The sequence below is a fragment of the Protopterus annectens genome, chromosome 8.part0 (assembly GCF_019279795.1).
Source record: "Protopterus annectens isolate FY-2018-M chromosome 8.part0, PAN1.0, whole genome shotgun sequence".
NCBI classification, from domain to species: Eukaryota; Metazoa; Chordata; order Ceratodontiformes; family Protopteridae; genus Protopterus; species Protopterus annectens.
This window is the reverse complement of record NC_056741.1, coordinates 356,927,444-356,945,073: the sequence shown is the minus strand read 5'-3', so window position 1 is coordinate 356,945,073 and position 17,630 is coordinate 356,927,444. Positions and strand designations below refer to the sequence as shown.

The following is a 17,630-nucleotide window of genomic DNA, read 5'->3' as shown; positions in this document are numbered from 1 at the left end:
AAGGTCCAAGAACCAAAGATGGTTCAGAGTTGAATGCCTTGATCAGGGCCAGCATCTCCTTGATATTTAATGTGTTTGCTTCTGTCCTTGATGTCCCACATCCCCTGCACTTTTATCCATCTTGAAACTGCTCCCCAAGCAAAGTCTGAAGTCTCTGTGGTGCATGACTGCTTTGGAGCAGGGAGGGAGAAGGGGAGACCTGGATTTAAGGATGTTTGTAGTCACCTCAAAAAACTTCTCTACTGACAATCTCCAGTACTGAGATCTGAAAAGATATAGAGTGTTTATGCTGGGACCAAATAGATTTCAGATACCATTGTATCTTTCTCATGTGGAGTCTTGCAATTGGTTTCATGAGAATCATAGATGCCATGCCACCCAAAATCCTGAGGTATTCCTTATCAGTGACCAAAGACTAGGTGGAAAACCATAGAAATAGATCTAAATAAAGATCTATTTTTCCTGTGTAACAAAAGCTCTATAAATGGATGTGTCTTGTTGACATCCTAAGAATACAATCCTGTGTTAGGAGTCAAGAATGACTTTAGAACATTCTCTTGGAATCCCAGCTTGTGCAAGAGATCTTTTAACCAAGAGAGAGATTTCTGACATTCTGAAAAACACTTTACTAAGATATTCAAGCCATCTAAATATGGAAAAATGTGGACACCCTGTAGCCTACAAAGAGCTATAATTGGAGCTAGACACTTTGTGAACACTCTTGGTACAGTAGATAGTCAAAAGGATAATGCAGAGAACTAATAACAGGTCCATAGGTTCATAGGTGTATACTAGGCTAGCAACCACTAGGACATTAAAAACTAGCTGTGCAACCCAAATGTGACCCACAAATTTGATTTATATTTGATTTACAGGGCTGATTTACTGACTGCCTCTCTCAATGAGAGACATAGGAACCAGACCAGTGATAAATTTGCAGTTACCCATTCAGTGGTCCAAGTTGTACTTAAATAGGGATAGGGAGAAGCTCTACTTTACATGGATCAAAGCAAAGCTTGTCCACCACAGAGAGGCTTAAAACGATTTAATACTAAAAATCAACCGTACAAGCAAAATAGAAACAGTAAAAAGTGAAGTCAACTTAAAATAACTGGATATGCGCTTTCGGCAGAAATGCCTTCATCAGATCCTGTCATACTAGACGTAGCTCATCAAATTTAAACAGAGGCTTAGCCAATCAAAGTCTTCTTTCTCAGCCTCTGCCCTTTCAATAAAGGTTTTATAGGGAACATTCCAATTAGACCAGGCAGTTTATCAGCCTGCAAGTCAGCAATCCAACGAGGTTCCACAATCTCAGTCAAATTACAGAGATCCCCCATTATCATATCTTCAGTCAATACTTCAAGCACCATAAAATTCAAACTATGGCAAGGATAATTTATAATATATTCATGACAAAGCACTGTATTTTCTTTTTAGCCTGATGTAAATTAAATGGCGCAATACCCTCTCTTTAAAGGATCTGTTGGTCTTACCAACATTAAAAACAGAGCATGCATTACAGCTAGCAACATAAATAACGTTCTTAGTATTACAGTTGTCATAAGTCTTATGTCTTTGTATTCCTTCCTAGTAATAGGATGTTCAAAACAGTTCTTGGAATTTAGAAGCCCAAATACTTTACATTTTCTACATGGGAATGTACCCATTCTCTTAGTGACTGAGTTCTTCTTGCTTGTCAGTCTACCTTGACATAGCAGTTGTTTTAAATTCCTTCTGTTCTTCAAACAGAATCTTGGTGCATCACCCACTGTACGTAGGATGTTTTCATCTGCTGTCAAGATCTTCCAGTTGTTTCCTATTATATCACATATTTGTTGCACATCATTACTATATGTAAGCAGACATCTTATTCTTCCTGTTGGTACTTTATTGCTCTTCATGGGTTTATCTTCCTTCTCAATAGTGTCATGAAGAAAATACTGTCTACCTTTGGTTCTTCTCCCTTCCTTGGTCTCAGCAGCCCTTTATAGATCTCATTTACTTTATAGCCTCTCTTATATAGGTGCTGTACTATCTGTTCAGTTTTTTCATTATAGTTCATCTCATTAGTGTATAACCTGGACGTTCTAAGAAACTGTCCCCTGATAACATAGGAGAATATATGTCTTGGGTGCATGCTAGTTCTGCGTAAGAGACACTTTTTCCAGAAATCCTTCCTAAATGTCTATGTGTTGAGTATACCATCTACTTCTCTTTGAAGGGTAACATCAATGAAATCTACCTTCTCTTTTGAACTGTTGAAATCAAATTCCAAAAATGATGTTTTACTGAGATAATCAACAAAGGCCAACAGCTGCTGTTCATTGCCCTTCCAAAGGAAAATATATGGTCCACGAATCTCTCATAGAACAATATATAAGTCTTCCATTCATTCACATTATTGAACACATATTCTGCTTCCCATTGAGCTGTTACAATATTCAAGTAACTATTAGCACATGAGGTGCCAATCGCGACACCCCATTTCTGTAAATAATATTCTTCTCCAAAGAGCAAAACTTTGTTCTCCAGCACCAATTCCAGCAGGAAGCATATCTGCAGGATCACGTTTTTAATCAAAGATTTTCTTTGCAGTCAGAACTTTTCGTATGGCTTCAATCCCATAATCATTCGGGATGACGTTGAAAAGACTGCTCATGTCCATTTTCATCATAACAAATTCTATTGTTCTATCCAATGTCTGAAGACATGAAGATAGAGTTTATAAAAAATGCTGGGTGTCTTTCAAAACCATCATTGCCTTTGGGAGTGATTCTTTCAGTTTATGCACAATAAGAATGGAGACAGGCTCTGTGATCCAACCAATACCCAAGACTATGGGGAGCATTGGTGGATCCTTGAGGTCTTTATGAATTTTTGGAAGACCATTGATGATTGGTATAATGGGATGGGTTACTACAAGATACTCATACAGATCTTGTGTAACGACACGTGTCATCAATAAATCATACAAGGTCATTTCTATTCTTTTAATGATCTTGTTCAGTTCACATTTCGATATTTTCTTATAGGTGTTACCATCATTGATTAACTCAAGCATTTTCCTATTATAGTTGGTTTTATCAAGGAACACTATTGTTCCACCTTTGTCAGCTGGTTTTATCACAATATTGTAATTATTTGCAAGCTCTTGCAAAGCATGCCTTTCATTCACACTCAAATTACAAAAAACATGGCCATTACTACTGTTCTGTACTTCCATCTCACAGACTTTAACAAAGGTCTCTACTATAGGATGTGGCAGGGGAACAAACATACTAGGTTTAGAAAAAATATTAACAGAGCCTTCATCAGAATTATTACCTGCACCATTAAATATATTCTTTGGCATTATATTCCTTGAAAAATGTTTAATGTCTATCACAAATTCATTAAGTCATGATGGCAGGGCCAGAATAAAAGAGAGTTCCTTATTAAGAACTGTTTTCTGAGCCTCATTAAGTACATGCTGTGATACATTCAGCAACAAAGAATCCATCTGTCTAGTTGTGTTCTTAAGTTGACAGTTTCCTTAGTTTCCTATCACTGCTTATGGAACGCTTTTTCTTTTAAGAGAAATGTTGTTTCATCATTATTGGAAGTCCGGGAAAAAATGGACTTCGTATTACTGTGGACACCAAATTATGTATAGCCCACATTGTACTTGCTAAGGGGACCTTCCAGAGACAAACTGGGGACACATTAGGGATCTCATAGACTTGTGCCTCAAGGACTCTGAAGCAGTTCTTGGATCAGTACACCTATTTCTCAGTGTCACCTCAAGACCAAGCTTGGACTTTGCATGCCTTTTACAGGATGGCACATTTCTATGAGATAGTCGGTGTGACAGATTACACCCATGTCACAATAAGGGCCCCGCTTAGTTCACAGGATGAGTAGTACCACAATAGGAAGGATTTCCATTCCAGCAATTGCCAGGTAGTGTGTGATGCATGGGGGTGCATCACCAACATCTCTGCCCAGCATCCTGGAAGTGCATATGATTCCCATATCTGGCAAACTAGCTCACTTTATCGCCTCTTCCTGCACAGTAGGATGACCAGTGGTCATCTTGTTGGTAACTTGAAAATATCTTTGTTTTGAGTAAGTAGTTACTCATGTTAAAGTAATTGTGTATTAATCTTTATTTTCTTATTTTGTCTCCCCTTCCCTCTCTCTCTCTCTCTCTCTCTCTCTTTTATTTTTTTTTATTTTGTAAGGGGATGCTAGATATCCACTGTAGCCATGGCTCATGACTCCAGTGAAAAATCCATCTGCAGCTGTAGAGGAAAAATATAACACATACCTATCTTAGACATGTATTGTGATTGAGAAGATGTTTGGCCTCCTAAAGCTCCATTTCAGGTGCCTGGATGAGTCTGGGGTTACCTTTCATTGTGACCCAGCTGCTGATTTTGGGATGTTTACTGTCTGTTATACTCTACATAATATGATCATGAGCTGGTCTGCTGGAGAAGTGACCTATCCTGTCACTGCAGTTCCCAATTCTAGTCCCACTTTCACTAATGATGACCATCTGGCAGCAATAGTAAGGGACCCCATGAAACAGGTCATGCACGGCATGCAGCTGCACAGATTAAGAAGTGGCATCTTGTCCACAATTATGGACCAGGGCTTTCAAGTTAGTGTTTCCTTTTTTTGGTAAAAAAACACATAAGACTATAATTGATACATGCAGCGATACTTGTGGGCTATGCTGTGTGGTGCATTGTCAGTTGTCACTGTTCATCTGACATTTTCTCTCATCTTAAAATAGTTTTTTTGTTACTCTCTGTTTGTGTGAGTTAAGGGCACCAGAACCATAGGATGAGGGGTGAGGAGCACCCACCCACACACTTTTACAGCTAGACAATCTTGGGGAAAGAGCTAAAAATTAAGCCTGATCCAGTATTAAGTGAGATAGATTACTGGCCACAGCGTCTTATTTAAGAAGGACCCATACATGCATTGCATGCCAACGTGGATTTAAACACACCTACATGTGCAGAATTTAAACTAACTGTTTAGTGTTTCTAGCTTTTAATGAGATTTTCCAGCCCCCAAGCATTTGCTGCTTGCTGCCAGGTAAGGAGAGTTTTGTTGCCCGAGTGCTGTTTCAAGCTTTTAATTTGTTGTTGCCCAGCTGTGTTGCCTGAGTGCTGGTGTTTTGCTGCCCGAGTGCTATTTCCAGCTTAATTTGTTGGAGTGTGCTGCCTGAGTGGTGCGTGTGTATTATATATTATAGTATTATACATTATGTGTGTATATATATATATATATATATATATATATATATATATATATATATATATATATATATAGATAGATACATATATATATTTATAGTCTCGAAAGCCGAATCCGACATTGTCGACATGAGAATAGTGAAAGTGCAGAACATCGAACGGGTAAATGGAAATCTCCATAAGGGGAGATTTCCATTTACTTCAATGTAGTGTGGTCTTGGAGTTGGTATATTTAAGTAGTGGGGGGTGGGGGTGCAGGGGCACTTGCCTACACCCTCTAGTTTTTCTTTTTTTTTTTTTTTTTAATTCTTTTTTTAGGAACATTCGATGTTTTCATAGTTCGATCATTAAAGGTCGACCTTTAGTGATTCGAACTATGAAATGTTCAATGTTCTAATATAGACATATATATAGATATATATATTTAGATATACGTATATATATATATATATATATATATATATATATATATATATATATACATACACACACGAGCACACACACAAACACAGACACATACACAAACACCCAACCACCTACTTCCGTTCACCTAATTCTGGGATGAAGGTGAATGATAGGAACTTGGGTTTTGTTATTCAGTGTGATGCCAGACATTACCTCAACAGGAAAGAAAGATTAGTGAGAAATTCTACTCTGTCTTTACGAAAGACCACGCAGGATGAAGAACATACCAAGCCTTAACTAAAACAGCAAGAAAGTGAAAAAGCAGATGACTACATGTCCCAACCAAAGGCATCCTAGCAAAACAGAAGAAACACCTGTACTAAAATATCTGCAGTATTCCCCACATTAATGCATCTCATGATATATGCAATGTAAATTACAGCTTTTTAGCACACTGCTGTTTGAATTCGCAATGACACATGAATATTTACTAATACATCATACTCTGCTGGCTGCAAGCATGTTTCCTTCTAAGAGGACAGTTTAACTATGCAATGAAACACTGTGCTTGTAAGAAGCCTGATGTACATTTATCTTCAAAGAGGGTACCAAATAAGGGTTAAACAGCAAGAGCAGAATAGTCCACATCAGATCACAGTATAATTTACAAAATTAAATATAAGCTAATAAAATAGCTGACTCCCAAAAAAGAAATTTCAGAAGAAACAAAAAACATCAGTTTAGAAAGGGTCTTTGTGTTATTTTTACCCCCCAAACAAAATTAAATAAAATTTCATAAAAGGTATCTACACTTTTTTATGAGGGTACAGCAATTTGTGAGATCTACAAAAAAGGAGGAAGAAGTAGAATAAATATGCCATGAGGGCAAAACTATAATAAAAAGTATTTACTACTTATTGTTACTGTAAGTAACCTGCATTACTTATGATATATAAGTATGGAACTTATATACTTATAATTTACACCAGTGAAATTTTCAGAGGAAATGCATTAAACAGCTTTGAGCAGTGAGAAGAACTGAACATGATGTCTACATAGTTACTGCTCATACTGAACATATATTGTGCCAACAGCCGGGAATTCTTAGCACAAGACCAATGTAGGCAGGTGCCATAAAGTAAGGAGTGGGACTGCCAAAGAAAATTTGTCAGACTATCACATTTCACAAGATGAGAAAGCCGTTTTGATGGGACTTTATGTGCAAACAACTGTCCCCAGTTTAGATCTGCTACTGTCTGCTCAGCTTTTCAAGCAAAGTATAGGACCTTGGGGTTGGGATCATGACTGAAAAGTGTCCATATTCATGTCTGCTTACTTGATTAACAAATAATCAGTGAAATAAAAGGAGTAAATAAATACAAACATGGCAACTCCCCATTTATCTCTTTTGCTCTGCACACGTCACGTGCCTGCATATGAAGCTGGTGTGCCAGTTTGCCCCAATTATATGCCTCCACATACACAAACATGCACTTCAAGACTCTGCTAGGTGCTATCTGCTAGTTTCAGCCTGTGTAATAACAAAACAAAGAAACATTAAAACATTACAGCAGACAGGGATTATTTGGTCCAGAAGGCCTGTCCATATCCCTGTCAACTAAATAATCTACAGAGCCTACCTCACCAGCACATTCCTTCTACCCCTTATAAGAACTGTCATGTCATGCATACTTCAGTTCTGTCACTGTATGTGAGACTAAAACTACTGTAAGGTTGTCCTAATAACCAACCAGTATTTCTACAAATAAGAACTTTCTTACATTTCCCACAAGTTTTTCACACTGTACTAGGTGTCCTCCAACCCAATACTGATGAACCTAATGAACATCAGTAAGTCGAACTGCATCAGAAATACTCAGTACTGGTATCTAAACTGAATGTTGTAGAGCGATGGATATATATCACAGAGGCTACCACTGTTCCAGAACAGACTATCCATTCAAGTTAAACAAAGCTCATACCAGTCCATATTCAAATGCAACTTGGATCTAAGGATGGGTAATAGAAAATATACTCCAGGATTGCCCCACGTACCACTAATGGATAGAGGCAGTTCCTAAATGCTGCATCCCTTATATGGATCCCCTCAAATTATCTATGGTATGATCACAGTTATTCTCACTAGGGCTAATATACAATTTGCAGCCATGGCACAGGTAAGACCAATCAGGAAATGCTAATTCAAGCACCAAAAGGGAAATTGGCTAAGCTTAAAATGTCCAAGTGAACCTATGTTATGGTAGTAAATAGTTTAAAAAAATGTCCTTTTTAGATCGCTAAGAGCCCTTCTCACCCTCCCCCCCCCCCCCAGCCTTCAACACCTTCAGGCACCCCTGGTCTGAGTGCTCACCGATTCCTGTTCAGTGATGCTGAAAGGTATCAATTCAATAAATAAATCAACACTTACACCTGCTGTATTTAATAACTTTCATTTTATTTATATATTTATTATGCAATAGAAAGTGTCACTGGCAACAGTGACAAATTTAAGGTACATATGCCATTTCAGTGTGAAGAATTCTGTTGCACTGCATTTCAGATTTCTTTCTTTCTTACTGTCATTCAGAAATAATTATGACTTCAGAAACTGTCTTCATTTTTGCAGTGATGAGTGTGTACTGGTGGCAGTTAAGTGTATATGGCAGGATGATTTGTTTTAATGTGGCATTTCTGTATGATGTAGTGGACCTGGAAATGTTTACTCATTGCTATTGTGATTTCTTATGTAACTTTAAGCATATAGGTTCATAGGTGTGTACTAGGCCAATGGCCCTGGAGCCTTTACAAGCATAGCCCCAAAAAATTGCCCAGGCAGAGTGCCACCCGATGTTAGTTCACAGTGCCCTTATCCAATATCGCAACTGGAATGATCCCTGGAGTGAACTTTTTGTTACCCACCCACTTGTCAAGATTTCTCTTGAAGAGGGCCAGTGAGGTGCTCTGCTTGATATAAATGGGAAGCTTATTCCAGAGTATGGGCAGTCTTTGGGAGATGAGCCTGTCCCTCCAGCATGTGCTGTTAATTGTGGTAATGAGGTTGCGATCTCTGGGTTATGTGGCATGGGGAGATTGGGATTTCTTTAGGTGTAGCATTTCAAGTAGGGCTGAGTCAGACATGGCTTTGTAAGTCATGCAGAGATCACCTCTAAGTAGACGATAAGAGACTGAGAACAGCTGAAGTTTCTTGAGTCTGCCCATATAGGACATGTGTTTAAGGCCTAGGATCCTTTTTGTGAGGTACTTTTGTGGCCTCTCCAGCTGTTTTAGATGTCTGGTCAGGTACTTGCTAAATGCTGCGTTCTCAGAAACGCCCTTTTGTAGGATGTCTGCATCACTTGGGGAGTTGATAATGATTCCTAGCTTGCAGTCATCAGCAAACTTGGTCAGCCAAAGTCCTTCTGTGTTGGCCTGGACTTCTGAAAAGTAGATTCCAAACAGGAGAGGGCCCAGGACCAAGCCCTGTGAGACTCCACTCGTGACTGGTTGACAGTCTGACTTGGAATCTGCAACTTTCAATCTGTGGGTCCTGTCTGTGAGCCAATTTGCAACCCACGTAGTGATGTAAGGATTGATGCCTAGTTTGGTGAGTTTAGCAACGATACCTGAGTGGGGAATGGTATCAAAGGCCTTGGCCAGGTCGCGGTAGACTGTATGCACTGCCTTACCCTCATTCACAGCCTTGGTGACTGCCTCAAAGAAGTCAACCAGGTTCAGCAGGCAGGAACTGTGTGAAGTCAAGAGTTTGGAGATTGCCTATAACTTTATTAAGCAGGTCCATGATGATGCGCTCCATAGCTTTCCATACCAGACTCGTCAGGCTAATGCGGCGATAGTTCACAGTGTCTGCAGTCGCTCCCCCTTTATGGAGTGGGATGACTGTAGCAGTGCACCATTTGTTAGGGACATAGCCTGACGTAAGGCTGTGATTGAACAGGGCACACAGATGTGATGCCAGTTTGTTTTGTAGCTCATGTAGGATGCAGCCAGAGATATTATCAGGTCCCATGGATGCTGTATTCTTGGCTTTGGACAATGCAGCTTTTACCTGTGCCACAAAAATGGTGGGTACCAGGCTTTCTTCTGGTATTGTGATAGGACCCTTTGGGGGGGGAAGAGAGGGGTAAAGTTGGCACTGAATCTGTCGGCCAGTATGTTGGCTATATCTGTTGGCTCAGTATAGGAGGCGCCATTGTGCAATAACTCAGAGCAAATCTGGGTATTGCCTTTGAGGTTTTTGATATAGCTATACTAGGCTTTGTGGTTGTTTTTGGTGTCAGCTGCAATTCTGCCTTCATAGCTGGCTTAAGAGGATTTGATAAGGGATTTGAGCTTTTTGCTGAGACTGATAAGGGAGGTTTTCCAGTCTTGTGACTTCATTTTTTTCTGCAACAGTTTCTTCCTTCAGTTGTAGAGTTTATTGATGGCTGGGGACCACCAGATTGGTTTCCTTTTTTCGAGGAGAGCATCTTAGTTCTATTTGGTATGGCAAGGTCCATGCATTTGTGTACATGCTCGTACAATGCATTAGTATATGATTCAGCAGTCATGCAGCTATTTTTAATTGGTATGGGTGCTGAGAAGTTAGCCACCTCTGTTTTTAGGAGCCCAAAGTTGGCTTTAGAGTGGTTTTTCAGGGTGGTCACCTTAGCGAGGGGTGTAGGTGAAATTTAGATTCCCATGGTGATCAGTTTGTGGTCAGATATAACTGGGGAGGAATTGACTATAGTTGTGGAGCCATGGTCTCCCATGTTGGTAATAACCAGGTTGAGGATGTTGCTTCCTCTAGTGGGGGTCAAATGAGCTGGTCCAGGGCATTGGAACTGATAAATGTGAGAAAGCGTTGGGCCTGTACGTTGGTACTTGAATAGTTTTCCCAGTTGATGGAAGGGTAGTTGAAGACACCCAGTATGAGTGTATTGGTTAGACCTTGAAAGACTCCAGGGTGCTTAGGAACTTGGAGTGAGAGTCTAGGGACATGTTTGGGGTTCTGTAGCAGGCTATGACTTGTATCACAGTCTTACCTGAAGTATCTCGGATGCATTGTGCTGTGGTACCAGTCTAGAGGTGTGCATATCCTTTACGAATATGGAGACACCACCACCTTTGGAGCTTCTGGCCGTATTCTGGGGCCGAAAGGTATGGAATGAGTTGTAGCCTGGGAGTGCAGGGGTGCTTTCTGCCCTTTTAAACTAGGTCTCCGTTACAGCACAGATGTCGACATTTTCCATTTTGAGGAGAGCTTCAAGTGATTGCATCTTGAGATTTAGACTTCTAGCATTGAGCAGCATGACCCTCAGATTACATTTGTTTGTAGCTGTTATGGTGGAATTTTTGTCTTTAGAACACTGCCTAAAAAAGGCACTTTAGGGGTGGCAAGAACCCTAGCCAGTACCTGGAATCTCACGGGTGACAAATGCAGGCCACCTCTGGCAAAGCATTGAGGTCTGTCGATCATGTCATCCCAGGCAGATACTGGATCCCCTTAGAATGACACCAGAAACTTAGCCAATTGTTGAAGTCAATCATTTTCTGCTCATACTTGGGTATCATTCTGGGTGACAGTAGAATACTGCTCAGGGATAGGCTCATACCTGCCTGTGCCACATAATACAAGTGTTCCATCACATCTCTTTTCATGTAGTCCAGAGAGGTATGTCTCAGGTCATTCATACCCGCATGGACAATTACTGAGTCATATTTGTACTTGTTGTGGAGTGATCTGAGTGCATGTGGTATGTGGTGGATCCTGGCACCTGACAGACAACTGACTGTCACCTTCTCCTTGTTCTACCTAGTGAGTGGGACATCAGGGTTCCTCACAATTGAGTCTCCTATAATTAGTACATTGGGCAAAGTGTTTTGCCTTAAGGGCTTGGGTTGAGGGGCACGCTGTGGTGGTGAGCTATGTATTCTGGCATTGGTGTTGTGTTGTGGTGATTGAGTGTGTTTCTGTCTCGGGGGTCTCTGTTGTTTGAGTAAATTTTTATTGAGAGCCTCCACGAAGGTGGGTGTATGGTTTGTGTTTCTATATGTTAGTTGTGATGGTTGATGTTTGGAGGGCTGTGTGTGTTCTATGCAGTGAGTTGCAGGTGTTGACCTCCTCTTGACCAGCTAGTCTGATCTTGGTTTGAGTGTGCACTGCTTCCAGTTTGGTGATAAGTACATCTCTCATAGGTATGTGTGTTGAGAGGTAAGAGGAGAAGTTTGTCTGTGTACATTAGACAGTTGCTACACTGTCTCAGAATGCCCAAGTGCACTAGGTTAGCAGGAAAAAGCACAGGAAATTGCCCTACAATCATACCAGGAGGGGTGGTCATAACTAATAAGTACTGGTGCTGTTCCTGCATAGGAACAGCTAGTGCTGATAGCACCTAAGTGTGCTGCAATAAATGCTAGAAAAGCCTGTTAAAGTGCTAGCCAGTTAAGCTAACTGAAGTGCAAGAAGTAAAAGAACAAGCATGTTCTAAGGGGAAAATTGAAGTGCATACTTTCTGGCACTGGTAATAGTTTACCTCAGCTGAGTGCCATTGTACGGTGCTCAAACACGGGCTTTTAAACCAGAAAGTTGGGAGGGATGGAAAAAATGCCCAAAAGGCCAATAAACTACAATTTCTGGACCAGAAATCACTTCTCTTGTGGTAGATAGGCTACCTAGTGCTTACCACTCCCAGAGATAAGCTAGAAGGCTTCCCTCCACCACAAAAAGGTTTGGGGGTCTCAGAATCTTACCAAAAGTCCTGGATACAGGAAATCTGTATCTGGACTAGACTAGTTACAGGAAAGGCAGGAAACAAGCTTATAACTTTTTTTTTTTTGCAGAAAAGCAGTTAGATCAGTAGCAAAAACACTTTAAATGGAGTACAAGCTAGCACACTTGAGTGTGTAGCAATATTAAGGCAAATACAGTTTAAATAAATGCAGATAAATTAAAAACAATAAAAAACAAGTGCAGAGAGCCGTGAATTATGAAAAAATCAAAATGGAGGCACTTAGAGTATCTTTTTCTCCTTCCTCTTGCTCTTGTAGTCTGCAGGATGCCAAAACTGGATCCGTGGAGCTTAAACAAGCGCAAACCCACGTAAACACGGAATAATAATACATGTATTACAGTTTTTTTCACCGGTGTTCATTTATGTACTTAAGAGATGTACATAGACTTCCCTCCTCCGTACAATCTAATTGTAATTAAACAGAAATTTAAATGATTGCAATTGCACTTTCAGAATATGGCAGAAGTGAAAGCTGAAAAGGGAAAAACTGCACATATATGCACTCTACCCCCAACAAAATGTTATTTCAAATAAACATAAATATTTATCAATGGATGTAATTCACAGTAGTTACAGATCAAATTAGTTATACACATCTCCTTTTGATAGGCCTGGTGATGGTGCAACTGATATGGAAGATTGACTACTAATGAGAACTATAAGGTGAGTTAGTATGATGGTATGATCTAGAGGACAAAGGTGATCCTGCTGTTAGTGACCTGACACTGCTGTGTAACCGTGACCTTGACCTGAAATGTGAGGTTCTCCTTGGTGTACATGACTGTTGACAAGGCCTGTGAAAAATGTTTTGTGATTGCCCACTGTGAGTACTGACTTTACTGTCTTGAGAAACAATGTTAGTATAATTTGATCTCCCACACATGTCCAGACTGTACCCTGTCTCCTTCCCTTCACAAGATCGAGTCCAATCCAACTCTGGAACTTCCTAACCACTGTACAAATGGAGGCTGCAAATGATGTTTGATGTGACACCATACTACACATCAGTGACACTACAGCATTATCCCTGCTGTGTGCAGACTTAAAGCAGTGTTGGAAATCTTCATTCATACCCTGTAGGACTTTCCCCATTTTTACCTGACTGTCTGTTGCAATGGTCTGAGCCCTAACTATATCACAGCACATTTCCCCATTTTTACCTGACTGTCTGTTGCGATGGTTTGAGCCCTAACTATATCACAGCACATTTCACCATTTTTACCTGACTGTCTGTTGCGATGGTTTGAGCCCTAACTATATCACAGCACATTTTACCATTTTTACCTGACTGTCTGTTGCGATGGTTTGAGCCCTAACTATATCACAGCACATTTCACCATTTTTACCTGACTGTCTGTTGCGATGGTTTGAGCCCTAACTATATCACAGCACATTTCACCATTTTTACCTGACTGTCTGTTGCGATGTTTTGAGTCCTAACTATATCACAGCACATTCCTGTTGTTCAGCCAATGCTTTACATATTTCCTGAGGTAGTTCTAAAAAACTTCTGAGTCTGGCACTTCTTTTAATGTTGTCACTGTGAGCAATGTGGCCTCAGACTGCCTGCCTTCATCTTCAAACTGTTCTTCTGCATGTGGAGACATGAAGGTTTGTTCCTGCTGTACAAGTGTTAGTGGAACATCAGCTTGTGTTTGACTTTGTGAAACAGTTTAAATTTCTGTAAAGTTACCAACATGTTGTGGGGTGAGAGATCCTGTCATTAAACTTGAAGACTACCTGCCATTTCCTTGAGGTTACCTCATAAATACAACATCATCATCATCATCATCATCATCAGCAACAACGCACATTCTGCTACTGACTTCATCCATCCTTACTGGTACAGTTGAACAGTTTGCTTCTGATGCTGAGTCTGTAAAAAAGTCATCACAAAATGTTAATATCAATGCAATAGCATGCTTACAATGGGGGAGTGGGACACTTACTATGAAGTTTGCCTTCTTTTTCATTAGCTGCTGATGTACAAGGCTAACCTAATAATAATGAATTGTGACATGCTAAATTACAGAACTGTTTGTCACCATTCAATGTTAAACATTTAACAGGTGTAAACTTTAAACCAATCTTCAGGAGCTGATTGAATGCAAATGCTGCTGCAGACTTTGGTTTGATGGAACAGTGTCCACAGTCCACACCACCTCTATAATTAAAACCCATTTGCACCATCTTCTGTATCATTATCATCCCCACGGATGGACAGAAGGTCTTCATCATGTGGTATAAATTTAATAAGATGTGGAGCTCCCTACATAGTGGTCCCAGAAATGGGTCTATATCATATGAGGGAATCGCACAAATTGCGAATGCTCATAATATCTAACGTACCGGACCTTGAACTTCCTATTGTGGAGGGCTGCGCCCACCCACACCCCCCACTAAATAAATATTCCAACTCCGAGATCACACTACAGTGAGGAAAGGGTAAATATCCCATTCTTCACTGTACCACGATCTCAGAAAAAGCACTTTGAGGTCCGGTACATTCCATATTATGAGCGTTCACAATTTGTGCGATTCGCTCGTATGATATAGACCCCCTGGAAATTGCATTCTACTTGTCCTTGCTTCTAGCATATTCTACCAAATCATTTGCCCTTTTCTTATGCTGTGCCAGTGATCTGTTTCTGACACCAAATGCATTGATTTCAACAACTACTTGGCTCCATGCTTTTCTCTTTTTGACTTGTCTGGGACCCCTTTACCAAAAAGAAGTTTCCCATGTGCCCTAAATACTGCCATAAGTGCATGATTTTCCTCGTGGCTAGAGTTATTATATCTATCCCTGGAGCTCTTATTCTCTATCTGTAGTACACAGGAAAAAAAATAATGAAAAGGTCTACAGTCAGACACTTGTCACACTACCGTCTGGTTGACATTAGCAGTTAAAGTATAAGACACTGGTCTGCTATTCATGCCACCACCAAATAAATAATCAAACTGAAATCTTATGTAAACTGCACAACTTCAGTTCATTCAATACTGGAAGTAAATATAACAACATCAAACTGCAGCACTCTCTGCCATTGCCATATATTCCTGCCTTACTGACAGTAGTAAAATATCACTTTGATTATATGTGTATTTCTGTTTTCTGCACAGTACAAATTCTCAACTGCCATAACTGTTTTTCACATAATGCACATTTAAAAATTTCTCTTATGATCTGTTGATCATTTATTTCAACTTCACTTAACAGCATCACATGTCAAATAACTGCAAGCACTTGTTTTATTCCTGTTCATCTCCATCTCCCAAACCCTGTCTCTGCTTCATCTCCAATGCACTCTTGATTCTTCTAGTTATCTCTTGAGCTTTTTCCCTCTCTTGAGCATTTTTTGTTGAAGCACTGGGAAAGGTTTCACTGGCACAGTCTCTCTGTGGTCCCTATTACTGGAAGAACAAGATGCAGAATCCCACTCTATTCCACAGCTCACCCCTTGTTGAACAAGCATTTGTATTTCTTCCTTAGCAGGTACTTCATTAAAAAAATGTTTTTGTTCCTCCAGGAAAAAACACCCTGAAGACAGCTGGGTACAGCAGTCTGAATCCCACTCCTGCCTCTCGACATTCCCCTTTATAATAGAATAAATGTATTCCTCCTCTGACTGGTGTGCAGTAAGCAGTCATTCCCCACAAACACCACTTTCTCCTATTTTTAGTACTTTGTCTCTCTGCCACAGCTCCTTTAGAATCAACTCCTTCTCCTGGTAAGATTGCATTTTTACTATTAAAGGTCTAGGTTATTTTCTCACAGCCAGGTTTGGAGCATACACATGATGCACCCCTTCAATTAACAGTTCCTGTTGTGGAATACCAGTCCAGTTGCCTATCTGTGCATTCATAAAATTAATACAGTCTGCTCCTTCCAGCTTCCCAAGCACAGCAGAAAATCTCAGTTTTTCTCCAAGTGCTCTGTCCTCCAGTTCCATTATTTTTGAAACATCTCTTCTTGTGCAGTCTTACATTCAGCCAGCCTTTTCTTCACTTCAACCTCTGAGTCTTGCAGTTATATCACCTCAATGGAGTAACTGTTTAAATCTTCTTCAATTCCTTCTAGCCTTCTCTTGTCTGAGTTGACATACTCCATCACTGTTTCATTTATTTTAGTTAGAGCTGTATGTGATTGCTTTATACTTTCCTCAAGGTTACTGGAAGTCATGTCTGGAGCTTGCACTTCTTTTTGCTGAACAGCTACAGTACTTTTCCCAGTCAGTGTTTTTTCATCACTTTTGTAGCTGATTTTCCTTCAAATCCTCTGAATTCCCTTTTTACTGGCATCCAGGTAGTTTACTTACTAGTCAGTTACTGAAATGTACTCAGAAATTCAGGTCCACTAGCTTTCTCTGCTACGTTTCTGTTTTCACACTTTGAGAGCCAAAATTAAGCTGTTACTCAATGTGCAGCCATCTTGGAAGTCACAAAAATTTGACCATAATTACAAGTCATGCAATGGTATCATTAAATGCACACTACACTTCAAAATATAATGTAAGTGACCTTTAACACATTATGACAGTAGCTGTTAATGTGCCTCTTAATAAGCTCAACCTTTCAGAGCAAATTCAGGTCAATTTACATGTTTAGTATGCAAATTAGACTAATTTATATGCATGTCTATGAATTGCTGTATTACGCAAACGTGTTACGAAGTACATTGGCATATTTCAGATTTTCACAGGATATATGAATGTACCTAAAAAAGACATGGACATGCTGAGATATTTACTAACTCTGCAGCAGTCTGCAGCAATGCCAAGCTGTCTGCTGAATAGAGCTGCTTAGCCTAATCTAGCCAATATATAGAATACACTTGGGAAATTCAAAATGGAGTCATCTGAATGTGAGTTTGAAAGCAATGTGAAGTTTAAGTCCAACACTGTATGTCATAATCTATCAGTGATACATATCCTAAAGGCCTAGAAATAATGTTTCACATTGCTATTGACATTTTTTTCTTTCTCCACCACCTTTATTAAAAAAAAAAAAAAAAAAAAAAAAAAAAAAGGGAAAAATATGTCTCACTTCACTGCATGACATGTTCTGCTCTTATAGTAAGACAGGAAAAATGTAATTTGTATCAATAAATATTACTGTTAACGCTTATTATAGATAAACTTAGAAATAGTACATTACTGATGGAAAAGTCAGGTAAGTGTTTTAC

General features: G+C 39.7%; 1 protein-coding gene across 1 annotated transcript in view; it reads right to left on the bottom strand.

Annotated features, from left to right (window-relative positions):
- CLCN1 (chloride voltage-gated channel 1) overlaps nt 1–17,630 on the bottom strand; it is a 2,440,475-nt gene that overhangs the window by 1,130,214 nt on the left and 1,292,631 nt on the right. The window lies entirely within an intron of this gene.